The 27,222-nt window shown below is 42.2% G+C and overlaps 1 long non-coding RNA gene across 1 annotated transcript; it reads left to right on the forward strand.

Annotated features, from left to right (window-relative positions):
* The first annotated feature begins 1,083 nt into the window (after positions 1-1,083).
* LOC123082573 (uncharacterized) lies at positions 1,084-15,417 on the forward strand. Its single transcript, XR_006439066.1, has 8 exons — positions 1,084-2,525; positions 2,898-2,974; positions 7,236-7,323; positions 7,421-7,497; positions 7,856-7,953; positions 13,911-13,974; positions 14,632-15,048; positions 15,141-15,417. It is a non-coding gene; the product is annotated as an uncharacterized lncRNA (long non-coding RNA).
* Positions 15,418-27,222: the final 11,805 nt, after the last annotated feature.

Here is a 27,222-nt window from a genome sequence, read left to right on the forward strand (position 1 = left end):
ATATGTCAGCTCCCTCACCTTCAACATGTCGATTATATGTGAGGGCTTCTTCTTATTTTTCCTTCTCCAATTTTAATTTTTATTATCCATGTGGAAAAAGATTTTAGGTTGTGTCCTCTCTTTTCTTTTAATGCTCAGCCATGTCCTCTTGCAATTCAAAGTTATCCATATTGACAGCTCCTAGTATTAATGTGGGTGCTTTACTCTTCATATTTTGACGCCTATGCATTTTACTGGAAATGTAGTATGGAGGACAAAAATTCTTCATGGGAAAGTAACCGTAGTAGAACTAAGCTTAGGATAACCTATTTTTATGTGTGCTTTATTTTTAATTTCTAGCAGTGTATAATTGTTGTTTGTGAATTTTAGGATTGAATTAAACTAAACCCAAACAGATTAGCCCCTGATTTTAATTTTCTAGCAGCGTATAATTGAGGGACTGTTTTCTTCCAATGCAAGTTTTCCTGTAATTTTATTAGCAATTATTATGTATGTGTTTTTGTTTTTTGTTTTTGATGATGTCACTTTTAGTTAGTAGCATATTATGCAGTTACCATAGCATGGTTAACAAACTTAAACAGGCGTTCGACTACTTCGTTTACTATTATACAGGCCTTCACAAATAAATACGAGCTCTTAACTATTCCACTCAATCATGTGGTGACTTAGCACAAACATGAACTGCTATGAGGTGTGCTAAGTTTGATACTTCTTAGCACAGTGGTTGTCACTGGATGTTTGGCCGATTAATTGTAGATGGAACTATTGTGGGATCTGGATCATGTTTTTAAATTGTTTTAGCTAAGTCACTACTATTTTAATTAAGGTAGTTATGGATAATTAGTTCACACATATTAAATTCATATGATCCATCCCATGCCGCGGCAGATATTGGGGCGGCCTCACCGGTCCTCTCCACCCCCACCAGCAGCTCGGCCATCTCCACTCCCCCCGCCGCATGGTCGCGCGTGTCGACCGTGTGACTCCGCCCACAGACGACCTACCTGTGCGGCCAGGGGATCTGACGAGCTGTGTGCAGCGCGACCAACGGGGAACGGCCGCAGCGAGCTCAATGAAAAAGGATCGGGTGCTCGGTCTGGTCCAGTTCCCGTCACATCCGCAACGGTGTTCGTCTCCTTGATCTGCATCACTAGCAACTCCGGTACATCGCCCCCTTCTTGATCCCGCCCCTATCGTCCTCTTCTTCTTCCTTTATATAATGGTTTGATGTGGTTCCTCTTTCCTGATGAGCCGAGGCGCCGTGACCCGGCCTCACAGCCACGGGAAGGAGTGACGACTCCCCAACTCTGCGGCATGGTGTGGTTGGCCAGTTCGTCACCAAGTCCCCAACGTTGTCACCAGCCGGACCTACTACGATGCTAAGATGAGTCTTCCTCTATAAAGGCTTCTGTTCAAATTATAATGGATCTATTATTCTAACCAGCAAGCAATTTAAGTAGCAAGTTGGTTTCTCGATTGTTAGTTGTATCATTGTCCAACACTGACACTAATTGACAGACAACCATGACCATCAATTTAATTTATTTTTTAGTTTCCAACTATTTTTCCAGCCAAGGCTCAATATATACTCTGCTATGAAACTTACCTACGACCATGACTTGACTCTTGGTTGTGAATTATAAATGGAGAACATGCGGCCAATATTTTTGAATGAATTTGCTCATGATTTGTCTGGTTATTGTTCACTATGGGTGCATGGCTATTTTTGGGTTTGAGCCTTAGGCATGCAACAATGAGATATATTTGTATTGTCTTGTTGACTACATAATCCGAAATCATTCATCAATTTTGATCCTAAATCTTATCACAATACTTTTGATACAACAAAAATTATTTTAACTTGCCATGTGGAAAATCAAGTAAGAGCATATCCATGTGTATGTTTCCTATGAATGGTACGGGATTTGCAAACTTATAAGGTATTAGATGTTTGACAAATATTTTTAACCAAAATTGTTTGAATTATTTGTTCTGATATGGCTGTTTGACTGATTGCAATGTTGTTTGTTTGTAGTTTTTTTCAAGTGTGTAAGCATAGATTTACATTTTGTACACCGGTGCAACGCACATGACTTTTATTACATGAAAGGACTTATTATTATGACTATTATAATATTAAGATTTTCATAAGTGTTTGTTTATTTGTTTGTTCTCTGCCATGTTAAGAATTGCATGCATGCTTTTTTTGCTATATAATGTGCTTCAGAAAATCACGTGTTCAGAATTGCATGCATAATTTTGTAGGTGAACATATGGAAAATGCAAGATAAATCATACTTTTGATAGTATATCTCAACCAAACATGATCCTAGTATAACAACTATTACACTTTTAGAGAATATAAAGATCCAGAATTGTTCGTACCTAGAGGAACTCGCCTTAAATATGCTCCTTGCTTACACAAGGTACTCCTTGGGAAATTTTCGTCCAGGTCAGCTGTTGTGATGGCTGAAGGAAGAGCAAGGAGGGGGAGGAGGGATGGCAGAGAAGGTTAACATATATAGGTAGGACATGCGGAGAATAACTGGGTAGTAGATCATGGCTGAATATAGTTCTACCATATATAACAATGTTTTCTACCATATATACCATTGTTGATGGTGCAGATCTCTTTCCTTTTTCCATCAAATGCACACCTGTTAATAAATAAGCAAATAACTAAATAATCATAACTATCTAAAGAATTAAATTATTGTATTAATTAAATAAAAAGATTTTCATTGCTTGCATGCCAAATTTAGCTACAGCAAACAAAAATCATAGCATGCACACTAATCATCTTCCTGCTTAGCTATTTTTGTATGATTTAACATTTTGTACTAATACTTCATTCAATAATTTGGTAGTAATGTACAGTCTCATTATACTTGTTGCAGTTGTAATATCTGAGAGACCACACAAGTTTGATGAATGCTGTCAATTCCAGATTATCCATGGTTTCCCAATGCCAAAGGTAACGAATACTAATTGTGGATTTATGGAATCAACTTTTTATTTTAGCGTTGATGTTGATCAGTACGAATTGACGTTATATTTACCTATAGTTATTTTTGCCAAATATAATTCATGACTTTATGGATCTTTTGACATATCGTGGATGGACTTTACTATTTAGGGCTGCTCGTGTGTTAATGTGGGAGTTGTAGGATTTATACAAGTATATTAAGCTATAAATCTGCTATGTACTATACATGGAATAAAACTTACATTCACTGCTATGATTCAGCATTTCGTGTGAGCCTAGGACCACATACAACAACTGAATATTGCAGCAAGTTGAGAAATCTTGGCCTACCTAGCAACCTAGAAATATTTGCAACAAAAAGGCACCAAATGTCTATCTTCTGCCACCTAGAGATCCCCAAGACCACCTGAACTTTCAATCAAATGGATGATTAATCACTACAAATCAACATTAGCTCCCCCAAAAAAGTACAAACCAAACTGTGACTTGAGAGGGAGATAAACAGATCGAGTTTAATCATGGTCCCACTTATTGCAAGTTTTCCTTGCTATTGTTATTTCGATCTGTGCACACAAATAGTCAGGAAATAACTGTCATAGACAGAGGAATTAGCAGGGAGGAAGACATAGAGGAATAGTACAGGCTACACAATATATTCTCTGAACCACAAGATAGAGCACAATGAGCTTCCTCTTCCCAGCGCCAAAGCCACCAACCCCTCTGCATCCTCCGTGAGCAGAGCAGAGCACAGCCAGCAACACGACAACACGCATGCTTCACGCCCTTACACAAAACCCATCTCCATGCTCGGGCGCAGTCGTGCCACTGCACACCAAGGCACCAACTGCGTACAGCAGGCCGGCCGCGCGCTCCTGCCATATGCTCTCTGACCGCGCCGCCGACAGAGCAAAGCCTGTCCGAGGAAATGGCTGAATTTATCTTCACCTGCACCATGAAGCGTGGCTAAGACCTACTCTCGACCCGGATGCTGTACCCACTACCTCGGCTTCTTGCTCGTTCTCTTCTTCCTTATAGTATTCCCGCACATCTCAAATTCCTAGCATGGCAGAGGTCAGAACAAAGGGCGAGGGAGAGGCGCATGGTACCGGCAAGCGAGTGGAATATGATAATGGAGGAAGAAGGATAACTCCTGATGCGCCACCCCCGCCCCATCAACGACCGCTCGTCGACGTCCAAGACAATAATGATCCATATCTAACCCACGTCCGCCTCCACATCCTTCTTTGGTTTGCCGTAGGCGACCTGAGCGGCGGGGGCGAGAGTTAGTTGTGGTTGGAGGCGCTGGAAACCAGTGGGGGTTTTTAGGGAAAGAGCAGCGATCGGGAGAGGGGCACGGGGATCTAATCGGGAAGATCAGCAAGGGGAGTGATCCTCGAAAGAATTTTTCCTGAATTGATCTTCTAACGGCGGGGGAATATGAGATCCGCTTTGTACATCTTCGAGGAAAATGACAGTAGGTGCAGAAACAGTTGGAGGCACAATGCTGCCGCTGAAGGATGTAAATATCCTGTGCACACACATGCATTTGCCTAGTATGTGAAAAACATTAAACTCTGGCTGCTCATCTCATCTAGCGTCAAGCCCTATTACCCCTGTACAGCTTCCCAAATGGAGCTAAATGCTCATTCATGGCAGACAACCAAATGATTCGTTCATGACGTTGCAACAAAATCAATTAATAATCCAACAATATGGTAATAAAACCAAACTTCAATAATACCAAAACACCATAAAGTTTCAATAGGTTGATAATACCAAAACATCCTAATCTTTTTGAACATATGTCTATAGAGGACCCCACAAACTTATTATCTAATTATTCATATCAAAAATAAATAATTATCAAAACGATCCATAACAAATCTGAAGTATAGGAAAACATTCTTGGCATATCTGCATGCATCAGCCCATCTTCAGTTGTTTAAAACCCTCAGGGCTGCTCTAATCTCTGGCGGGATGTTTGCAGCAGCTTCATTGTCTTTGAACAGTAACATGTGGACCGTAGCTTGGTGTCTGAGCTGTATAATATCCTAGGAAAGGTGCAAAAACTCAAATCATTTAATAAACTGGCTGGATATTAATTAGCACACATCAACTCATCATTTATGTACTTACGGTAGTGTTCATCCAGCCCATGCTACGCAAACGACCAATCTGGTGGGCCATCTCCTGTAGCACAAAGAAGCCTAAGTGTTTGCTGTGACAAAATAAATAAATATTAAACATTATAACGGTCTGCATCTTATGTATGCGATCAATTTAGTATATTACCGATGAGCAGCACAGGACATGGTATCTTGTTCCCAATCCATGATTTGGTTATTCCAACCAGCAATCCTAGTCTGCAACACAGTGTTGAATTCTTCCTTCAGTAGTGTGATTTCCTTCCTCATCAATATGTTATGAGTGCTATCTTCAGGATCGAACGTGTTGAAGGATGGGTCCATCACGACAACCCTCCTCCTCAGCCAGTTGACTACAAGTAACCCGTACAATGAATCCGAAAGTTTCAACGGTAGTAGATACTGTGGCAGGTCGACACATGTCAATTGCTATTATAATAAGTAAAACTAACTTTAAGAATGAGCGTCTCTTACAATTATAGAGTTGAACACATCATATTTAGGAAGAGGCTGGACCACAACATAGTTAATCACCGTCGTGATGCGCTCTCCTTGAGTCATCCAGGAGTACCTAAAGGCCTGTGACTGAGCATGAAACTGCAAGTCGAAATAATGTTTGCTCCCAACCCAGTTGGTGCCTGCGGTCCTCTCTAATTTAGCACTCGCAAGCTTATCTACAACAAGGTTGAAGCATTCAGGATGAAGTTTTTTATGAAAAAAAGGGTGTCCTGGATCATTCGGAGGCTAATGTCGATCTGGTACGGCCGGGAGCTTCTTATCCATATTAAGCTGGAAAAAATGCCCAACAAAAGACATGAATGGTCATCTTCTAGTTTAACTTTGTCTATACTAACCTATAAACCGAATTCATGTTTAGATTGCATGACATTGCACGAGGTCAGATTGTCCTCACCTAGATGAACCTACACGTATCAAATCTAGAACCTTAATTCATGGGCTTTGCATGTCATTGTTCATGTAGCGTTGGACTCAACTAAAAAACTTATACATGTACCTATGAATGTTTTAAGATTGCCCATCTAGCTATCTTTCCTTGCTGTGTAAAAGAGTTTTCCAACATTATTTGTATATAGTAAAAGAATGTATAATAGGACAACTTACTTTAATGTATCTTGGTCTCGAATGCCCATGATAAAGTGAAATATGTATTGTAGTGCGTCTTCCACGGCATGCATTGGGGGGGGGGCAAAACATCCATGGGCGCAGGCACATCCTCCTGGGGACCGAGAACATCCTCCTGGGCCGCAGACACCCTCTTCGGGTGCGTGTGCAGCGTTCCCAATGATCGCCTCCATTGGATAGAAAATTAGTTCTTTAGTTCTCGATCGGAAATTGCTGATGGGATATATGTGAACTTGGGTGGGTGGTTAAATAGTAGGCAGATGGAGTTTATCATTTTGTTACCGTGACATCTAATAAATTGGAGAGTTGATATTGCCTTCCAAATGATCAACGTCGTTTAATTAAAGCAATTATTCATTTCCATGTATAACATATTATAACTTGTGGACGGATCTGATCTTTCTCCCAGTATCAGATAATATATTCCCGATTACATTATTTCAGCCCATTTTGTCTGTGAATACAACAGAAAAGGAAATAAAAGAAACTTCCTTTTCCTCCTCCCCGTGGTCGTCTGTATGTACAAGCATTATATCTTTATTAGGGTAATCATATCTCTAGATTTAATACAATCTTATTTTTCTATCACAGACAAATGAAATATTTAATTTATTAACTCATATTAATCTATACACCGAAGGATGGCAACGGAGTACGTCTGCTAATAAATCAGAGAAGATGTAAAAGATCCAAACATGCTTAAAACAATCTTGTTTCTTTAGTATTTCTTTAAGTTACAAAATAGTTTTTACTATGTATAAAATTTTCGCATATAAAAAAAGCAATAGATACAATCTGTGACTTGTCTATTAAAATATTAAAGTTGTAAAAGTGAAATTATAATGTTTTTTTGTTCACTTATTTTCTCACTGAAAAATAATGCTTTGGCCTTTTTATGTCACTTGTTTGGTTGACTGTATATAAACTCATTGTAGTTATCTTTTGATGTTTTGATCTGGCAGCTTTTATTATACACCCCGTTCGACTGTATATTAACTCACTTTACAAGACATTCGACATGAAGCTATTATAATACATCCCGTTAGACTGGTATGAGATTTTTTCTTCTTTCTTGAACTCGTCGTGCTCATGGTAACATGGGAATTCCTTGATACTAATGTATCGTATTACATATTTCTGTTTTCAGTGTAAATGTGTTCATTTACCAACCTAACCTTGGTGAATCTACAATCAGGGGCAGCCTTGATGCCTTCTCATGTAAGAGTAAGATCCACAACATTTTAATAACTTGAGTCCATTACAAATCTACAATCAGGGGCAGCCTTGATACCTATTGAGATGCATATGCATATTTTTTCGTCCTCTTATTCAGTCATTAGTGCCTCCTTTATTTTATTGTCATTTAACGTGATAGGTAGGTATATATGGCTATTATGTTTAGAGAAAGTTCATCCATACAACACAAACGTCTTATTTTACCACCCAACAGCCCCCCCCCCCCACAAATTTGAAAATGTTGGTAACGTATACTATTTGTCGAAAAATGCTGGCACCGTCTTGTACTTTATATAGTCAATAAGAAAACACTTTGGAAGGGGCTTATGTTGGTTACTCTAATCAGGAACACATACAATTTAATCAGCTGGTTATCAGAGACATCATGAGCATGACAGAGAAATGTGGATCATGTGCGAACTTGAAGATCAAAGGCAATTGAAGGTACGTCCATTATATCCAGCATGATTTTAAATTGGCTATTCCATAGATTGCATGTGAGGATGGCCGCCAATGTAAACCTTGTATCGTATAGCAGTGCGTGTATGGATGGAGTTATACGATACGAGTTAGTATATGATGTGAGGCATGACTGTAAACCTCGCATGCCGGCTGAACCTGCCATGGTCCATTACAAAATGCCTCCGGTTCACCTGGAGCAACAAACCTGCTCCTGTGGCCACGAGTGTTATAGTACAAAATATACATAGAAGTCAAAATTAATAGATAGAACCAAAACAAGCAGACAACGTTGAAGCGAAAAGGAAGCTAGAGGGATCCATCAAATCCTTTATTCACTGCATATATATATATATATATATATATATATATATATATATATATATATATATATATATATATATATAGTGTTACTATTCATCACCCAGGGTGCAGAATAAGTTATTCTTCACCCGAAGTAATATTACGATCATTTCATAATTAAATTACGTTTGGAATTCAAATAGTTACATTCCTATCGATTCACGACGTAAAATTTGACATAAGAAAATAAAAATATAGGTCATAAGACAAGAAAAATTACAGTTTATGTGTATTTTACACTATGTTTTTACATTTGTAATTTTACATAACATAAAATATTTTTTTGACGATTATATATTTTATTACGGTCTCTTTTTACTTCGGAAATAAAGCAAAATTTACAGAACGTAAAATTACGGTCCATTGATGGTAAAATAGAGCGGGTGAAGAATAACTATTCCTCACCCAGGGTGACGAATAGTCAATTCCTATATATATATATATATATAATCCAATACATTATTCATATTTCCAAAAACATAAATCTCAATTTGATCCCTACCAAAGTTCTATTAGCTTATTATATTTGCGACATATGAGTATGCATCAGTCCGGAGTCATTCATCCAAAAACCTCAAGGACGTTGTGATTTCAGCTTGGATGTTTCCAGCTGCTTCATTGCGTTTGATCACCAGCATCTGGACCAGCAAGTGCTTTCTGAGCTGTATTGAATCCTAGAAAATATAAACAAAAATTTAATAACTTGTTGAAAAAATAATTGCACAACAGACATACATAATAGGAAGAACATAAAATTATAATTAACATAGCTATGGAAGACATAAACTTGTTAGATATGCACGTACCGAAGTCCTGGACATGTTATGCCCGCGAGTATCATCTTGGTGAGCCATCTCCTGTAGGACTTTCAATCCAGAATCTAGGCTGTGACCAAAAGTCTACATATATTAGAACCTATAGCTGTGTGGCTATAATATGCATGACCAATTTAAAAAATTACCGCGGGGCTGTAATAAATGTATGATCTTGTGGCCAATCCACGAGATCGGGATTCAAACCAGGCCTCCCCTGTTGCAACACACTGCCGAATTCTTGCAAAACTATACGGGCTTCCTTCTTAACTTCCTTGTCATGAATGTCCTCTGAGCCTAAGAATGACTCATTGGAATGATCAATCAGGAGAGTCCTCCTATTTTCAATATTAACTGCAAGGAGGCCGTAGGAGGAATCCACCAAATACAACGGCAATAGGTACTGCAATAGGTATACAAAGTTAATGGTGAACAGATAGTATACAAACCAATTGTTAAGAATGTAAATCCTTACAATGGACGGGGTCATGAGCACGTCGCATTTCGACAAAGGCCGTACAATGATATTGTTAATCAACAAGTTGGTGCATTCAGCTTGGCCTAAGCCAGTCTGAATCAGCACCCGTTTTAGGCGATGGAATCGCAAATCAAACATATGTGTGGAGCCAACAAAGTCTGTTCCTGGATTCCTCTGTATCGCGTCGCTAGTAAGCTTACGCACTGCAAGATGGAAGCAGTTCGGATTGACCCATGTATCACCTCGCATGGTGTCTTGGATAGTTCGTAGGCTTAACTCGATAACGAATGGACGGGAGCTCCTTATCCATATTGTGCTGCAAACAAGACAACATGATAGCAATTCTGTTAGAAAAATAAGGGTATCAAAATAATGTAATACTTCAATGTGTGGGTAAATAATAGTACATTTTTTCCAAACTTTAGTAAGGTCTGAAATGTATGTATATTCTAATTGGAATCGTAGTGTCAATTCAGGATAGGAGTACTATTTATTGAGATAACCAAATATGATGTAGACAGGTACCTTTGATGTTTGAACTTATTCGCGATTTTGCTTTTAGCAGAGCTTCCTTTTCCAAGTATTATCTCTATGATCTGACATGTTCGGATGCAATGTATTGCTATAGTATTACAGTTATGAACTAATGTGTAGATGGCACATGTATCATGCAACAGTACGCGTTGCAATGTACTACCGTTCATAAAAATATTGTACTTTAAAATAACGTGGCGTGGATGGTCCTATAATGGGGTAATGTAAAAGGATAATATTACAACATGGCCATTTATTTGCAACCACTATGTTAGATCTTAAGAACCTTATGTATTTAGAAAGGATAGCATGAACTTTCAGTAAATGCATGCAACAAATTATAATGGTAGTGATCTGCAGCTAACAATTGCAACTAAAGTATAGATGAAGTTTAGGGCTGCCAGAACAAACTCTAATTTCTCCTCGTCTGAGGAAACCATGACATAGTTGTAGATGTACTCGACTGCGTCATCCACTCCATCAAAAATCGGCATTGCAGCCATTACCGCGGGCAGAAAGTCGTCTTAGCACCAGGATGAGCGAGCGAGAGGGCATTAGACAATGGTGGACTCACAGTCGGGCCATATATATGATAGTCGGAGGGGACTTGTCCTTCTAACAGGTCGGTGAGGCATTAGCATTGGATTGGAAGGTGCCGATATCATTCCATCTGTGCATGTATCCATTACAAAACCTTGCATCTAAATGGAAAAGCATTTATTCTTATTCCATACTACAATGGGCAAATAAATAAACACCGATTATAATTCTATTATATACATCTCCCTTTCCAGATCGGAACAAGCAGGATTTAACTTTCCTTATAAGCAAATCTGACTAAGGGAAAATTAATGGCCAAAATGGGAAACCCATTGAACGTATGGTAGGCCACACCGTTAGATTGGATACTACATCGTATTGGAAATTTTAAGTAAACGTTGTCATGTACTCGGAAGGTGGCCCATATCCTTCCATAATTACAAGTTGCCATAACAAAAACTATAGACGTGATGATATGATCCATAGGCGCCTGTGTGTTGCAACGGGGTACATATAACATAATATAACCTATACCATGTGGAATAATCTATATCTTTACCCTTAATTGAATTATGATACTACAGCCCACTTCTCTTACATGTATTGATCCATATTCTTAACGCACGGGTATATCTCCATGGAGAGAAAATTTTGAGTTATAAAACCTCGTTTTTGCCGATGCACGTCTAGATGTTTTTTAAGTAGTATATATTGCACATCTAAATCACATGTAATTGGTGTGGGTTGCGTTTTCATTTAGTTTTATGTTTGAGTGCCTCGTATGAACGTGGAATAACTAAGACATATCTAGTTAAGCCCTACAGATACACATAGGAAGCCTTCTAGAAAGAAATATTCCCGCAAATTTTGTCTATAGTTTACTTGATCAATAAAATACAGCTGTAGTGAGTCTAGTCACAATATGATAGTGCATGAAACACCGCACATTGGCCTTTTATTCCCGCAAGTCTTTAAAGATCAAGTAAGAGTTTATAATGATCATAGTCACGAGAAACATAAAAGTCATAAAGGTAAAAATGAAGCAACTATTGTTTGGTATATATTCCAACTTCAACATAATCCTTACATGCGCGCCGTTTGCGGACCATCGTGTTAGGATCGATAAGGCATAAATGGAGAGGGATAAGAGAGGGAGAACATGGACCAGAGGACTCGGGCGGATGGGGCGAAACATGCGTCGGCGGAGGCGTGGGTGCGCATGTTGTTATCCCAGGATCATGCCTGTGTTGGGATCGCACGAGGGGAAGAGGACTTAGTCAGTTATTCCAATAAAAAAAACTACTGTGTGCGTCTGCTGTTTCCTTTCCTGGCTTGTGTGAAAAAAGGAATGGTGGGGGAGAGACGGACAAAGGACGACGGCGTAAGACGAAATACTGAACACTGCGTATTATGAAGGTATATATATGTATAATACATTAATCATAATGCCAAAATGATAATTCTCAATTCGATCCATAACAAAACTGTAGAAGCCATTTATTTGCGACATTTGAATATGCATCAGTACATAGTCAGTCGTCCAAAACCAAGGATGCTCTAATTTCGGCTGTGATAGTTCTGACGTCCATTGTTCCTACCTTGAACAACACGATTGTCATAAGCACGTGTTTCATCAAGTGTCGTCAGGCTGGCTTCATGGATATCTACGATAACAATCAGTGTTATATAGTAGTGAAATAGTATTACAGAAAAAAAATATTGAAAACAATTTTAAAATAGAACGCAGCCCCTACCTTGTAGATAATGATGATCATCATTAATGTTGGGAGAGAAGAAGAATGTGCTCTCCCTCATAGTTTGCAAGCAACGCTGCCTCTGATTTACCTGTATGTAAGTTACAGCAAACTTCTCGAACAGGTTGTCAGTGCATTGCAAATGCCAGAAGTTAGGCCCAACGTGCTCTTCACGTACACGTAAGAAAATTATCTGCCATCTACAAACAAATACAAATGTGAGTAACATTGCAACAATAGAATTACAAAAAGAAGCATATGATGATCTCATATTATAATTGGCGCTTACTGAAAGTTCATGAGGCCAATCTCGAGGGAAGGGACGCGGCACCTATATATTGAATCCCACATAAATTCTATCTGACCAACATAGGCAAGGATAGCAACCACATCTGCAAATTTGAAATCACAATGAGACTCTGAGTTGTACGGAGTAATATGCAAAAAAAACAAATTAAATGATGCACCCGTGATGGTTTTGTCCCGTAGCTCAAAGATTTCTCCAAACTGTGGGAAGCACGGTGGGCAAATTGTCAACATTATCTATTGCGCCGACATCGTAACCTCGGTCGTAGAACTTAGTGTGGTCACAAAGTCCATGGCTAGGTACCAGAAATGTCCATCAGGCATTTCTGTGGGGTTGAACCCGGCGCGATTGAAATCATAGGTCCTACCGGTTTCTAGCACGCTATTGAAACGGATTGCCTGGCTGTTGTATGCAATGGCTTCCATCTTTGTTCCCTAATAAAATTTTCATGAAACATAACAACAATGAGCAAATAAACATGTTTATCAAAATTGTATTTAAAAAATATGGGCTATAAAGTATTCTTACATGCCGATCGAGTAGTATGCACTGAAGGTACAAGTTTCCCATTCCATTCTCTTTGTTGTGAGCCTTCCACATGACCCCTCCTAATGATCAACAAAACTTCCTGGCGCGGCGAAATAGCCGGTTCCTGTGATATTTGGTGAAATCAGTAGATATGCCTCTTGCACCAACTGTAGTACTACTCCGGTTCCGTGAATGCATTAGGTTTTGCGAAGCTTCAGCTACACCATATGGTTCATTACTTGTTATGGATTAGTTCATATTATAAATAGCTTTAGGTCATCCAAATTTAAGCGTAAGCTCTAACCTATGGCTTATTATATAAGTAGATTCAGAGCATAAATATTGAAACAATTTGAAGCTTCAGCTCTATCCTATGATTAGTACTATAGCATATGAGAATATATGCATGACCAACCACGTAAAACATTCTATCGCATATTTTGAAAACAGTTAATGGAAGGGTACTTTAGTCATTCTCTTTGGACACTTTCTCTATCTCTATCTTAAGTGATCCATGTGCCAGCTCAAAGTTCGCCTTACAAAATAGACTATCTAGGGTAAAACTGTTCATGTGCGAAGTTAGTTTTGATATATATTTATATTTTGCATGTTATTATCTCATATAGGATGTGAAGAAAAAAGGAAAAAGAACTCCTAGCGATGGAAGCCGATCTTAACAAAAGATAAAAGGTATGCGTCTTACAATTCCCGTATGATTGGAATGTTCTACCAGCTTTTTCATGTGTGGTGTCACATCAGATGTAAATTCAGAATATACAACGTCGCTGTGATTTGTGATTGAGAACAATTAATTGGGCCATTGATTTCTTTAGTGTTACAACCAGTGAGGCAATAGAACTTTATTTAAGTTGATCTGGGATTTTCAGACCATTAGGAATCCTAGCACTAAAATTTAGGGATTATAGATGCTGTATATTAGTTATCTGCTGTTCTGGCAATTACAATATGGTAATTTGTTTATGGTGTGCTGGCATGAGTCTACAGACTTTGCGTGTTCTCAACCTAACAAATAATAATTAAGCAGTTCGTTGTAATTGCCACCAGAACAGGTAGTGTGCATTGACTAAAGAGAAGGAGGTCAAATGGCTAGCAAAACTTTCTATTTGGTAGTGATGCAGTTTGAGGCTGTGTAATAAGGGCAGAAACATGCATCATCTATTAGCATATACTGCCTCATATGGAAAACAAAGGGTGCTTCTGACGGTAGTTCAAACAGGCAAAAAAAATTAGCACTGCAAAAACAAATCTAATTTCTCATCAATGTAAGATAAATTTGTGCTATGAGATTTTTTCTTTCTTTTTGATTACCATTTGTCCCAATAACAGGTGCAAGAACCATTTGATGGAACCTTCACTTTGAGGCTGTTGAAACTCAGTTGGGATAGAAACCTTGACTATTGCATGGAACCAATTAGATGCAAGTGTCATAACTACCTGTTGTTTATGTCACTTTGAGGCTGGAAACTGAAGTTGTGATCTACAAACTCGATGCACTTGCCAGATGCTACTGCTGATGACACCATCTCCGAGGGCCGTCACCAGCCCCAGACTCCTAGAGTAGAAGTCACCTGCAAGATACCTGGGAGTCAGTTATGTGCACATAAACTGAGATCCTTGCAGGCAAAAGAGATGAGTGTTGCCACTTGATGCTTATTCTGACACCGGCAACGAGATGATTCACCACCTGCAAGCATTCAATCAAGAAGAGTAAAGAATTTGGGGCTGACAAATCGATCAAAGCAGGTATGGAACCGTGGTCATATTAGCCAGTCCGGTGTAAATTTCCTTTTCCTCCGTCATTGAATGGTGAGGGAACCTGTATTTTTTTATTCCAGGTTCTCACATCTTGCACAGTATGACCACGGTACCGATCAGAGATCACAAAGTCAGTCTTGGCACCGTATGATCATCTGATCAGAGATCAAGATTTGTAAGGGTTAGCAGTAGGATTTGTATTGTAAAGGTTTAAATACATAAACGCGAAACCTAGGAGGGTCACACCGGTCCATATCAGCTAATCTCAGAGGGATTGTAACACCCTCGATGCGACTATAGCTCCCACGTATCGAGGCACGACTTAGAGACATAATCGCATTGAAGGCATATGTCGCAAGTAAGGTAATCTTTACACATCCCATGTAATATAATAATAAAGGGGAGAGAACATAGTTGGCTTAGAATCGCCACGTCAATCAAGGTACATAAATAACATTACATCATTCAAAACACTCATGGCCCGACTACGGCACCAAAATAAAAGATAACCCAACATGCGACATGGTCCTGGTCACCCCCAACTGGGCACCACTACTGATCATCAGGAAAGGAAACATAATAACGTTGAGAGTCCTCGTCGAACTCCCACTTGAGCTCGAGCGCGTCACTGGAGCGGAATCATCAGGCCCTGCATCTGGTGTAATAGTAATCTGTGAGCCACAGGGACTTAGCAATCTCGCACCCTCGCGATCAAGACTATTTAAGCTTATAGGTAAGGCAAGGTAAAAGTATATGTGGAGCGGCAGCAAGCGACTAGCAAAAAAAAATGGTGGCTATCCTGTTCGCAAAAGAGAGCGAGAAGAGGAGGCAAAGCGCGAGCGAGAAACTAGAGAGCAACCTGCGCAAGCATTACTCCAACACCGTGTCCACTTCCCGGACTCCGCCGAGAAGAGGCCATCACGGTAACTCACACGATTGATACATTTTAATTAAGTTAAGGTTCAAGTTATCTACAACCGGACATTAACAAATTCTCATCTGCCCATAACCGCGGGCACGGCTTTCGAAAGTTCAAAACCCTGCAGGGGAGTCCCAACTTAGCCCATGACAAGCTCTCACGGTCAACGAAGGAATAGACCTCCTCCCAAGACGTTCCGATCAGACTTGGTATCTCGGTTCTTCAAGACAACTCCGACAATGGTAAAACAAGTCCAGCAACACCACCCGCTGTGCCGACAAATCCCGATAGGAGCTGCACATATCTCGTTCTCAGGGCGGACCGGATAAGCTAAGCGTACGGGAGCCAACGTAACCCAAGTTGCCAAGGGACGGCCCCGCACGGTGCTCTAGGTTGGACCAACACTCAGAGGAGCACTGGCCCGGGGGGTTTAAATAAGATGACCCTTGAGTCCGCGAAACCCAAGGGAAAAGGCTAGGTGGCAAATGGTAAAACCAAGGTTGGGCATTGCTGGAGGAGTTTTATTCAAGGTGGACTGTCAAGGGGTTCCCATTATAACCCAACCGCGTAAGGAACGCAAAATCCGGGAACATAACGCCGATATGACGGAAACTAGGGCGGCAAGAGTGGAACAAAACACTAGGCGAGAGGCCGAGCCTTCCACCCTTTACCAAGTATATAGATGCATTAAGATAATAAGATAATAAAATGATATCCCAACAAGTAAATAAATGTTCCAACAAGGAACGGCCTCCAATCTTTACCTGCAACTAGCAACTCTATAAGAGGGGCTGAGTAAAGCGGTAACATAGCCAATCAACGGTTTGCTAGGACATGGTGGGTTAGAGGTTTGACATGGCAATTTGGGAGGCTTGAAAGCAAGGGGTAGGCATCGTAGCAATGGCATAGCAAAAGAGCGAGCAATCTAGCATAGCAAAGATAGTAGTGATTTTGAGGGTATGATCATCTTGCTTGCAAAGTTGTCAGAGTTGGCTGGATCCTCGAAAGCAAACTCAACGGGCTCCTCGTTACCGAACTCGTCTCTCGGCTCTACCCAAACAAGACAAACAAGCAACAAGGACACAATCAACCACGTGCAAGGATCAAACAATATGATGCAAGGATGGTATGCTATGCGGGATGCGATGCGAGATGCATATGCAAGAATTGACAAGGGATGCAAGATCCTGGCCTCAACTTGGAAATACAAGTGTGCCACTGGAAATATGAGATGAAATCGCTTGGAAACGATATAAAGATCACCGGAATCGGAGTTACGGTTTGGAAATGGCAAGCAAAACAAATATGACACCGGTCTGCGATTTACAGCAAGTAGCCATCTAAATGCAATGAGATGAACATGCTACAGCACCCAAACATGACAAAAAAATACATGGCAGGGATGCATTCAAGATGCTTAACAAAAGACGAGCACTGAGCTACCGCCAATTCATCCATTAACAGGTTCAAACAAGCATGGCAAAAATGCATATGGTAAACAGATCTCAGACTTAGTGAAATTAACACTTGTCTGGAATTTCAGATCAGGTAGCCCTCTTCGGAGCAACAAAACTACATGCTACAGGACCTGAACATGGCAAAGTAAAGCATGGCATGGAGCTACTCAAAGAGCTTAACAAAAGTCCCTTAGTGACCTTGAGCCAAAAGGGATCAGAAAATATAATTGCAAGCATATGAACATGGCAAAAACATAATCAGATCACAGACTTAGAGAAAACTGGAGCATGCTAAAAACAGATATCAAGGCATGTTTACGAGCTCGATGCACTCACTACGGAGCAAGACAGGAAAAGCTAAGCATACATCTATCAATAACACACAAAATGCAAGCTAGACATGGCAAGAACAATAGCATAGCATGCACGGATCAACTACAACATCATCGGCAAAATTGCAAACAAGTTGACAATCTGCCCAGATTCACAAAGTAGCAAAAGTAGAGCTCGATTGACTCAAGCTAGGTTGCTCCATAATTGCAAATAAAGATATGGATGGATAGAGCACTACAATATTAACAAAACATCCTTACTGATCATCCTCAAAAGAGGCACGGATCACTCGTAAACAACAAGAACATATGGCCATATGAAATAAACAGATCAAGGACTTAGTGGAATTGCTAAGTCCCTGAAATCAGCACTACCAAGTGCCTCACTTCGCAAGGTTGTGCTAGTCACCACACATATCACAAAAATACATGGGTTGCACCTCTGGAAAGATGGCAAAATCCTTAACAAAACATATGTAAAGCTCATGGGCATATCTTGCACACAATAATCATGGCAAAAATGACAAATATGCAAATGGAGTAGCAGATCTGACAATTATCTCAAGTAGCCCTCTTCTAACAGAATTTCGGGCATCAAGATGACCTCAAATGAAAATGATGCAATGGAATGAAATGATGTACTCTCTGAGATGAACATTTTGATGTGCTATATGCATAAATCGGAGCTACGGACGCGGAGATATAGCATGACGAACATGAGCACATGGATTAGGGACTTAGGGAAAAAGAACGGGGTCAACCCTAATATTTCAGATCTAGATCTGGGGCGCGAAAATCGAGGATCGCCAGATCTTCGTCGGAATCACTGTAGACGGCGGCGGCGGGCGAGGAAGAAGTGGCCGGAGCGGGGCAATGGTCGGACTCCCACCGGCGACGAGGTGGACGGCGGAGGCGGGGCTCGGCCGCGGCGGAAGACGGAGATGTGGCGGCGGGCGGCGAGGCGGCACGGCGCGGCTCCGGCCGGCCGGCGTCGAGCGGCGCACGGCGGAGCGGTGGAGGATGCGGCGGCGTCGGGCGGCCGGCGCTGAAGGAGGTGGCGGCGCTAGCAGGCGCGGGGCGCGGCCCGGTTGGTGCGGGGAGGGGGCCGACTTCGGGCCGGCGGGCCTCGGCGGCGGCGCGGGCAGGAGCCCCACGTGGCGTTCCCTGGTTCGTCGTGGGCGGCGGCAGCTTGTCCGGCCGGCACAGACGTGTCCGGCGCGGCGCGGTAGATTTTTTTAGGGTTTAGAACGAGGGGGATCCGGATTTCGGGGAAGGGGTCTATATATAGGCATAGAGGGAGCTAGGAGAGTCCAAATGAGGTGCAGTTTTCGGCCACGCGATCGTGATCGAACGCTCTAGATGATGGAGCAGGTTTAGGTGGGTTTTGGGCCAAATTGGAGGGGTGTTGGGCTGCAACACACACGAGGCCTTTTCGGTCCCTCGATTAACCGTTGGAGTATCAAACGAAGACCAAATGATACGAAACTTGACAGGCGGTCTACCCATAGTAAACCAAGGCCGCTTGGCAAGTCTCGGTCCAATTCGGAAATGTTTAATCCCCACACACGAAAGAAAGCTAGAAATGGCCACCGGAGGAGAACGAAGCGCCGGAATGCAAAACGGACAACGGGGAAAATGCTCGAATGCATGAGATGAACATGTATGCAAATGCAATGCACATGATGACATGATATGAGATGCATGACAACGATAACAACACACGGAGACAAAGACCCGAACCCGAGAAAATAAAATAACTTAACGCCGGAAACGGCAAGAGTTGGAGTACAAATTGGGAAAGTCATATCCGGGGTGTTATAGGGATCATATGGGATCATCATGTATTTGCAATCGCCGGTCCAGATAGTGTCCAGTCGACTGGATCGTCCGCAGATCCAATGATCAGCGACTGATCAGCGACGGATCATACAGGATCTTCCTGTCTCTGCACTCGGATGGTGGCGTCGAAGGGGTGGACCAACGGTGAAGGAGGTCAAGGGTTTGAGCGGCTGCGACGGCGGCTAAGGGTTTGAGCGGCGGGGACGGAAGCTGCGTCCAGAAAGGCACAATAGGGAGGATTGACGGCGACAGGCAATGGCATCGAGGGCACGACGATTTTTCGGGTCCTAGGGGTTCTGTTTCAGATCGATCAGCTGTATTTTCGTAGGTTAACCGTAGTAGATTTGTTTAGGACGTTTTTCTACCTGTGAACCATAACGGTTCTCAATGGGCATCGTTGTAACTTGATGATTTTTTTAGCGGTCGGGAGGTAAGATGCGGGGGAACGGTGGGTTGCGGGAAGTGGGACGAAGTACCAAAAAAAACCAGGGGAGGTGGGACGAAAATTGACCGGCGGAGACTACCAACTGCTTCATTAGGAGTAGAGATTGTGTACTTGTTAACAGTGTTTCGCCCTGCATGGCACAAGATGTAAAGAATGATTGTATGAATGTTCCTGCTCGCTCGGTAGTTGAGTTCTTATGTCAGTAAACTATTTGATCTATCGTTAAATATGAATGAAATGGGAATGGCACTATGGAAGAATATAATAATGTTATTTCACAGCTTTGTTGAAGAACATATACTTTTTGTTATGGTACTGTTTTCTTCTCTTGGGTGAGGGTACTTGCCTTTTGCTCATCTATTTTAGTGGCTTAGTTGCAGTTGCAGACCGGTGACATAGATTATACATGTACAGTATAGTCTATATATACAATATAACTTCAGCATGAAAGTAGACTATAAGATTGTAAAATTCGATATAAGTTTAACCAATAGTCACAAAGACATCTACTTTATAATTTAGAAAACTAGTCGTGTTACTGCATGAACCTTGTCAAAATAGACGCATGTAAGACAAACAATTAAAACTAATGTAAAATGAAATGCAAAAGTGTTATCGTATGAAGCATGTAGCAGAAAAAAATTGTTTGAAATTATTATAGTATGCTCCAAGCATTCAAAATATATAACATCCACGACAACAAAATATACATCATCAAACTCATGCACTTTGATTTTAGGCGTCGGCGCAGTCGCCCGATGCACTGTATTGGGCCCTTCATATCTGCATCTCAACCCACTCTTTCTTCTTCCTCCCGGTCAATGCCTCCAAGGAAAAGGCAGGACTCTCTGCTTGTGCGCCCCCGTCATTGTCAGTGTCACCTGTTCCCAGTGTGGCTCGCCTCCGGTTGCAGCAACCCCTAGTCCGCCATGCCTCTCGCCGGCTCCGCCGCAAGTAGCTCCTGCCGGCGAAGGTCGCAGTTCCCGGGAAGGATTGCCACCCCATCCAGCTTATAGCAACGCCGTTCTTCGTCGACGGCCACGTCTCCGGAGAAGCTTTCAAGTAGATCACCGCCGGTCCTGGGGTTTCTTCATCGTTGTAGCTCCGCCGTGAAGCCATTGCATCAATGGTGATGTGCCATTGTTTCTGGGTTGAGGCTTTTCAAAATTACAGTTGAAGCTTTTTATGTCAACGATTGCAACTTTTTCGTTGTGTACTCGCGGGTTGAAGCTTTCTATTAAGCTGGTTGAAGCTTTTCAATTCGACGATTGAAACTTTTCAATTCGACGGTTGAAGCTTTCCAAGACGGTTGTAGATTTTTTTCTTTCGTAGTGGTCCAATGAAACTTCTCTATTCCGCCATTTGAAGCTTTTCCAAATATGGTTTGAAGCTTTCACATGAACTATTGAAGCTTTTTTCAGTTGTATGGGGGTCCATTGAAGCTTTTTCAAGCTATGGTTGAAACTTTCGTATGAACAATTGTAGCTTTTTTCAGTGCATGGTGTCCAGTTGAAGCTTTTGAATCGAACGGTTGTAGCTTTTTTGGTCATCGGTTGCAACATCGGTGGAGGGGCAAGATGCTTCCAAAGTTTGTTTGGGAGAACATGATTGCAGTGGTGGGGGAGGAGGTTGCACTGCTGTGGTTGTAGCATCTCCGGTTTACGGTTCCAGCAGAGGAAACTATGAGCAGCGGCTCGCGAATGGCATATCCATGGAGGCTTCCAACTTCGGCTCGCCAGGGTGGGAGGAACCTGTAGACGGGGGGGGGGGGGGGGGGGCAGAGGAGGAAATGGGCATGGGGGCTGAGGTTGGAGGTATGGACCTATGCGGGATTGGGGCTGGCCGCAGGCGGGATCTGAAGGAGGAAGCCAAGGAGCGTCAATGTGGCTGAGAGGGAGAAGGGGATTGGGAAGAAGAAGGAAGGAAAAGAAAAAAAAGAGGCAGGGAGGTCCGCGAGGCATGCGATGGGCCTCGATGGCATGGCTCGTGCGGGACCGGCCGAAGTTTCGGCCGGTGCGCCGTTGTCAAACATTTCCCTTGATTTTATTACATGGAGATTTATCTGAATTATTTTATTTTTCCTTTTCACCTTTTCCGTTTGATTGATTTACATAATTCTCATTTAGATGAGAGCTAAACATATCGTAATAATAATTTACTTACACACATGAATTGATGATGTGGCATAGTTGCATTGATAAGAATCATAGGTAGTAGGTCTTTTTAGTGGAACTTGCTACTTTAATTAAATCAGGTAGCGGTACACTCTGTGGCTATCACTGAGTTTGCAAACTCTGCTGATACCCAGACCCAGTCTTATAAAGTTTATTTAAGCAGCCTTATTTGCCTACTAATGCACCCACTTGACCCTAAACTTCTCAAAACTATGGAGTTGTTTCACCCTATTTGCTGATAGATCTTTTGCATCTTGGCTAATCTTCTGCGCCACCAACTGAAAATCGGGTTCAAGAATGATTTTTTGGATCCCCATCTCCCTAGCTAGTTGCAAAGCTCATTTGCACCGCCTGCTCAGGTTCCGTTGTGGACGGGAAAAAATGGCACGTTCCCACTCGGAAAAAGCCTTGCTGGTCCTAGAGAACCACTCCACCACTCCACCACTCCATCCATCCCTAACTATGTGCATATTAGGATTTTTTTAAGCCAAACTTTGTCAATTTTGACCTAGTTTACATAAAATATTATAAATATCCGGGATACCAAATCAACATCATTAGATTCAACATGAAATCTATTTTCATATAATATATAATTGGCATTATAAATATAGGAAAATTTCTCTATAAACTTGGTGAATGTTCATGAAGCTTGACTGTTATACAAAAACCAATGCACACAGAAAGAGAGCTTATGAGATTAGTTGTTCTGTTTTTATAGGGGTAAGCACAATGCATGTGATGCAATATAGCCATAACTATACAAAAATCATTGAATGTTGCCATGCTTATTAATCCCGCACCATTAAGTTTAAGCATGCATTGGTCTCGGTGTACAAGCCCGCCGACCTTTTAAACGCAGACATAGGTAGTAGTGAACATTTTAGTTAATACAATGTGAAACAAACTCTAGTCATGACAGGACTTGACACATTTAGTATTAGCCAATGTGTGCCAGCAAAGATAGCGGACTTGAGTGGTTGCTAACTTGGCCCTAAATCCTATGGAAAACCCACTAAATATACATAATGGTCAGTGAACTGATTGGTTGTAATTTAGAAGCTCACCTTAGGGGTGGATGACGGGAAGTGAGAGAAGGGAGGAGGAATACCATTGGGTGGAGCTCGCCGTAGCATTGCACCAATAATTTTGATGGCCATTAACTCATTTTATTTTTCATGAATATAATCTAAATATTAGTATAGTTTATTATATTTATGTGAAAAAATGTTTAATAGTCTGTCTCGTGGGCCTACCGAATGCTCACTAGGGTCAAATGTGAAGCACATTAGTGCCGGTTTGAATTTGAGCCGGCACTAATGTGTGCATTAGTGCTGGTTCCAACAGTTAGCCGGCCGCTCTCATTAGTACCGGTTCATGGCGAACCTTTAGCACCGGTTTGTGCCACGAACCGGTACTAAAGTGAGTGGTGGCAGGATGTTGTCAGTCCGGGGCCCCTCCAGCACCTTTATTACCGGGTCGTATCACGAACCGGTACTAAAGGTCGTCCTACATAGACCCATCATCCACCCGAGCTCGCTCTGTTCTTCCCCTTTCCCCTCTCCTCTCTGTTTTTTTCCCTCTTCCTCTCAAGCTCATCACACATTTTGCCCAAAATTTGTCAAGATTTGAAGGCCCCCATCCATTCAAATGATCACAAAGGTTAGCAACTTTGTCCTTTCATATCTCATTGCTAGATTAGCTCGTGCAATGCTTTATATAGTGATTGATTTTTGAGTTTAGTAATTTGGGAGGAATTATATATATGTGCTAATATTTGATTTATATGCAATTTGAGGTCAAAAATAACACTTAGTTTGCATATGTAGGTGTGGTTTACTTAGTACCTTCTAAATCTCTGTCGTAACCACCGTTGATCGCTCGCAACGTCTCGTCGCTGGCACCACCTTGTGGTGAGCCTCTTGTTCATGAAGTTTTATATAGTTACTCGTATAATTATCTTACCCATACATTGTTTGTTATACATAGTGCCATGGTTTTGATATCCGTCCCCATCGGCCCTCATCCGGGTTAAGATTCGGATGTGGTATATTCCCTTTTAAAACTATTCATTGCATTTCGTGTTTATGACAAATTATGCCCATCAAGTTGACATAGATATTTGTATGTAGGAGGTACTTGAACTGGAAATTCCAACCGACCCTATTGTCGAGAGGTTAAATTTAGTTGAAAGAGAAAACGAGGATTTGAAGGAAAAATTGAAAAGAATTGAGGGGAGAAGATGGAATTGGAGTTGCATGTTGCCGATGTCGTCGATGATCACAAGATTAAGATGGAGAAAATGCGCTTGAAGATTGGAAAGATTAGAAAATATGCCATTCATAGTGAGGCTTGGTATCATTATGCTATTGGATCAATTGTTACCTTAGTTGCGAACTTGATCGCATTTATTGTTGCATTTAAATTCTTTAGCTAGAGAATTATTTGTTTGTTGCATTTAAGTGTTGTATGATCTTTATGTACAAACTTTATGTATTGTATTAATTTGGTGTTTTCGGTGCTGTGTATTGAAGATGAGCCGGCAATGGATGTACGATGACCGATGCTCTCCTGAGTTCATCAATGGCGTGCGTACTTTTCTGCTTGCGGCTGAGGCAAACAAGCGGGCGGATGGTTTTATGCCTTATCCATGTGCTGGCTGTAAGAATGGTCACAATTACTCTACGTCAAGAACCATTCATGTCCACCTGTTTGAGTCCGATTTCATGCCCCTCTATAATGTTTGGACCAAGCATGGAGAAAGAGGGGTTATGATGGCAGACAATGAAGAAGAAGAGGACGAAGAAAAAGTTTCACACCCAAAGATCTGGGATGTGATCGGCTTCACTATCATCACTTTCTTCTGTGTTTCACACCCAGGAGGGAATCTCTGTAATAGTTATGGTAGCTAGTTATGTGTTTTGGCATTTGAAACGCGAAGAAATTTTTTGTGCAAGCAAATTCTTTCATGCATTTACTGATTTTTTTCAGCTAAATGACCCTGAAATTGAAAAGCATTTCAAATGAACTCAGAAAAGGTTGAAAGTTGGCATGGTATCATAATTTCACCCACATAGCATGTGCAAAAAAGTAGAGAGGGTTACCGCAAAAACTGGATGCACTTCATGTACAAAATGGACAATCTCTTTCGAAGTATCAGGGTTTCCGACGAAAACTCATCCGTTACAAAGGCATTTCATTTTTTCAATAACCTAAGCATTACCAAATTGAATATAATGATAAAACACACTAATATTAAACATAAGAAAAAAGAATCACTGAAAAATCTATTTTCAAAGTTAAGTTATTCACAAACTAGTGATTCACACAAATGTCAAATAATTCAAAATTTAAACTATTCAAATTTGTAAACTACCAGTACTAGCAGAAAGTTTGTAATTTTTTGTACCAAAAGTAAAAATATTCACAAAGAAACTCTAAATACAACAAAAAACAACTCAAAAATAAATAAAACAAAAATAAATAAAGCAAAAAAATAAGAAAAAAAAGCCCACCTACTGGGCCACAACGGCCTGCATACGACTAGAAACCCAAATTCTAGTTGGGCCAGGATGCAGGCCCGCTAGCCCAGTAGGCCCAACAGGGCATGCAGTAGAGGTAGGCCCAGAAGGCCTGCTTAAGAGAGGAGCTCGAGATAGCAGCGACAGCGGGGATTATAAGAAGGTGCGAGTGCCCCTCGGCTAGCGAGGTGGGACTAAACTTTTGCGCCCCTCGCCTGGCAGCACACACCCTTTAGTACCGGGTCGTGGCTCCAACCGGTACTAAAGGGGGGGGGGGCCTTTAGTACCGGTTGGCGCCATGACCCGGTACTAAAGGGGGTGTGGTTCCCGCCGCTTCGCCTGGCCAAAATAGACCTTTAGTACCGGTTGGTGGCTCCAACCGGTACTAAAGGTGGGTTCTATATAAGAAAACACTTCAAAAAAATTGTCAGTTTCTCATCTCTCCCTGCTTCTTTCTCCTCTGCCCCGTCGCCGCCGCCCCTCGTCGCCGCCCCCGTCCCCGTCGCCGTCCGTCGCCGTCCCCGTCCCCGTCCCCGTCCCCGTCGCCGTCCGTCGCCGTCCCCGTCGCCGTCCCGGTCCCCGCCGTCCCCGTCCCCGTCCCCGTCGCCGTCGCCGTCCCCGTCCCCGCCGTCCCCGTCCCCGTCGTCCCCGTCGCCGCCCCCGTCCCCGTCGCCGTCCGTCGCCGTCCCCGTCGCCGCGCCCCGCCCTGTCCTCCCATCGTCCCCGCCCGGCCCGTCCCCATCCCCGTCATCGCCGCCCCGTCGCCGTCTCCGTCTCCGTCCCCGTCCCCGTCGCCGCCCACCGTCGTCGCGCCTCGCCGATGAGCTCCTGCCCCGGCCGCCAACCACACACACACACATTGTTATAGAATTGTTAGCAATCTTTCTATTTTTTAGTTATAGAATTATTAGAAATGTTAGTTTTAGTTAGGGGATAAGGATCCTCTTTGTCATCCACGCCTTCTTCCTCCTTTGCCTATCCATTTCTGCGCACTCGAGCTCCAGCGCCCAAGTCCGCACACCCCACCTCAACCTTCTCCAGCCATGTCCGAAGCGGGAGGCAAGTGGATGGTCTCCTCCGTCACGGAGGGACACATCAAAAGACTAAGGAAGGCCGGATACTTGTCTAACAACATTGCACACCGACTTCCCGAAGAGGGGCAGCTCATCCCCACCCCTAGGCCCCATGAGAGGGTAGTGTCCCTCCCCCATTTCCTCCGCGGACTGGGCTTCCCTCTCCACCCATTTGTCCGGGGGCTCATGTTCTACTATGGCCTGGATTTCCACGATCTGGCCCCGAACTTTGTCCTCAACATCTCGGCGTTTATCGTCGTGTGCGAGGCTTTCTTCCGCATCCGCCCCCATTTCGGCCGATGGCTCAAGACTTTCAATGTCAAGTCGAAGGAGGTGCACCGCACCCAAGCGGAGTGCGGAGGTGCCATGGTGGGCAAGATGCCCAACGTCCTATGGTTGGAG

Source organism: Triticum aestivum, chromosome 4A, assembly GCF_018294505.1.
Source record: "Triticum aestivum cultivar Chinese Spring chromosome 4A, IWGSC CS RefSeq v2.1, whole genome shotgun sequence".
NCBI classification, from domain to species: domain Eukaryota; kingdom Viridiplantae; phylum Streptophyta; class Magnoliopsida; order Poales; family Poaceae; genus Triticum; species Triticum aestivum.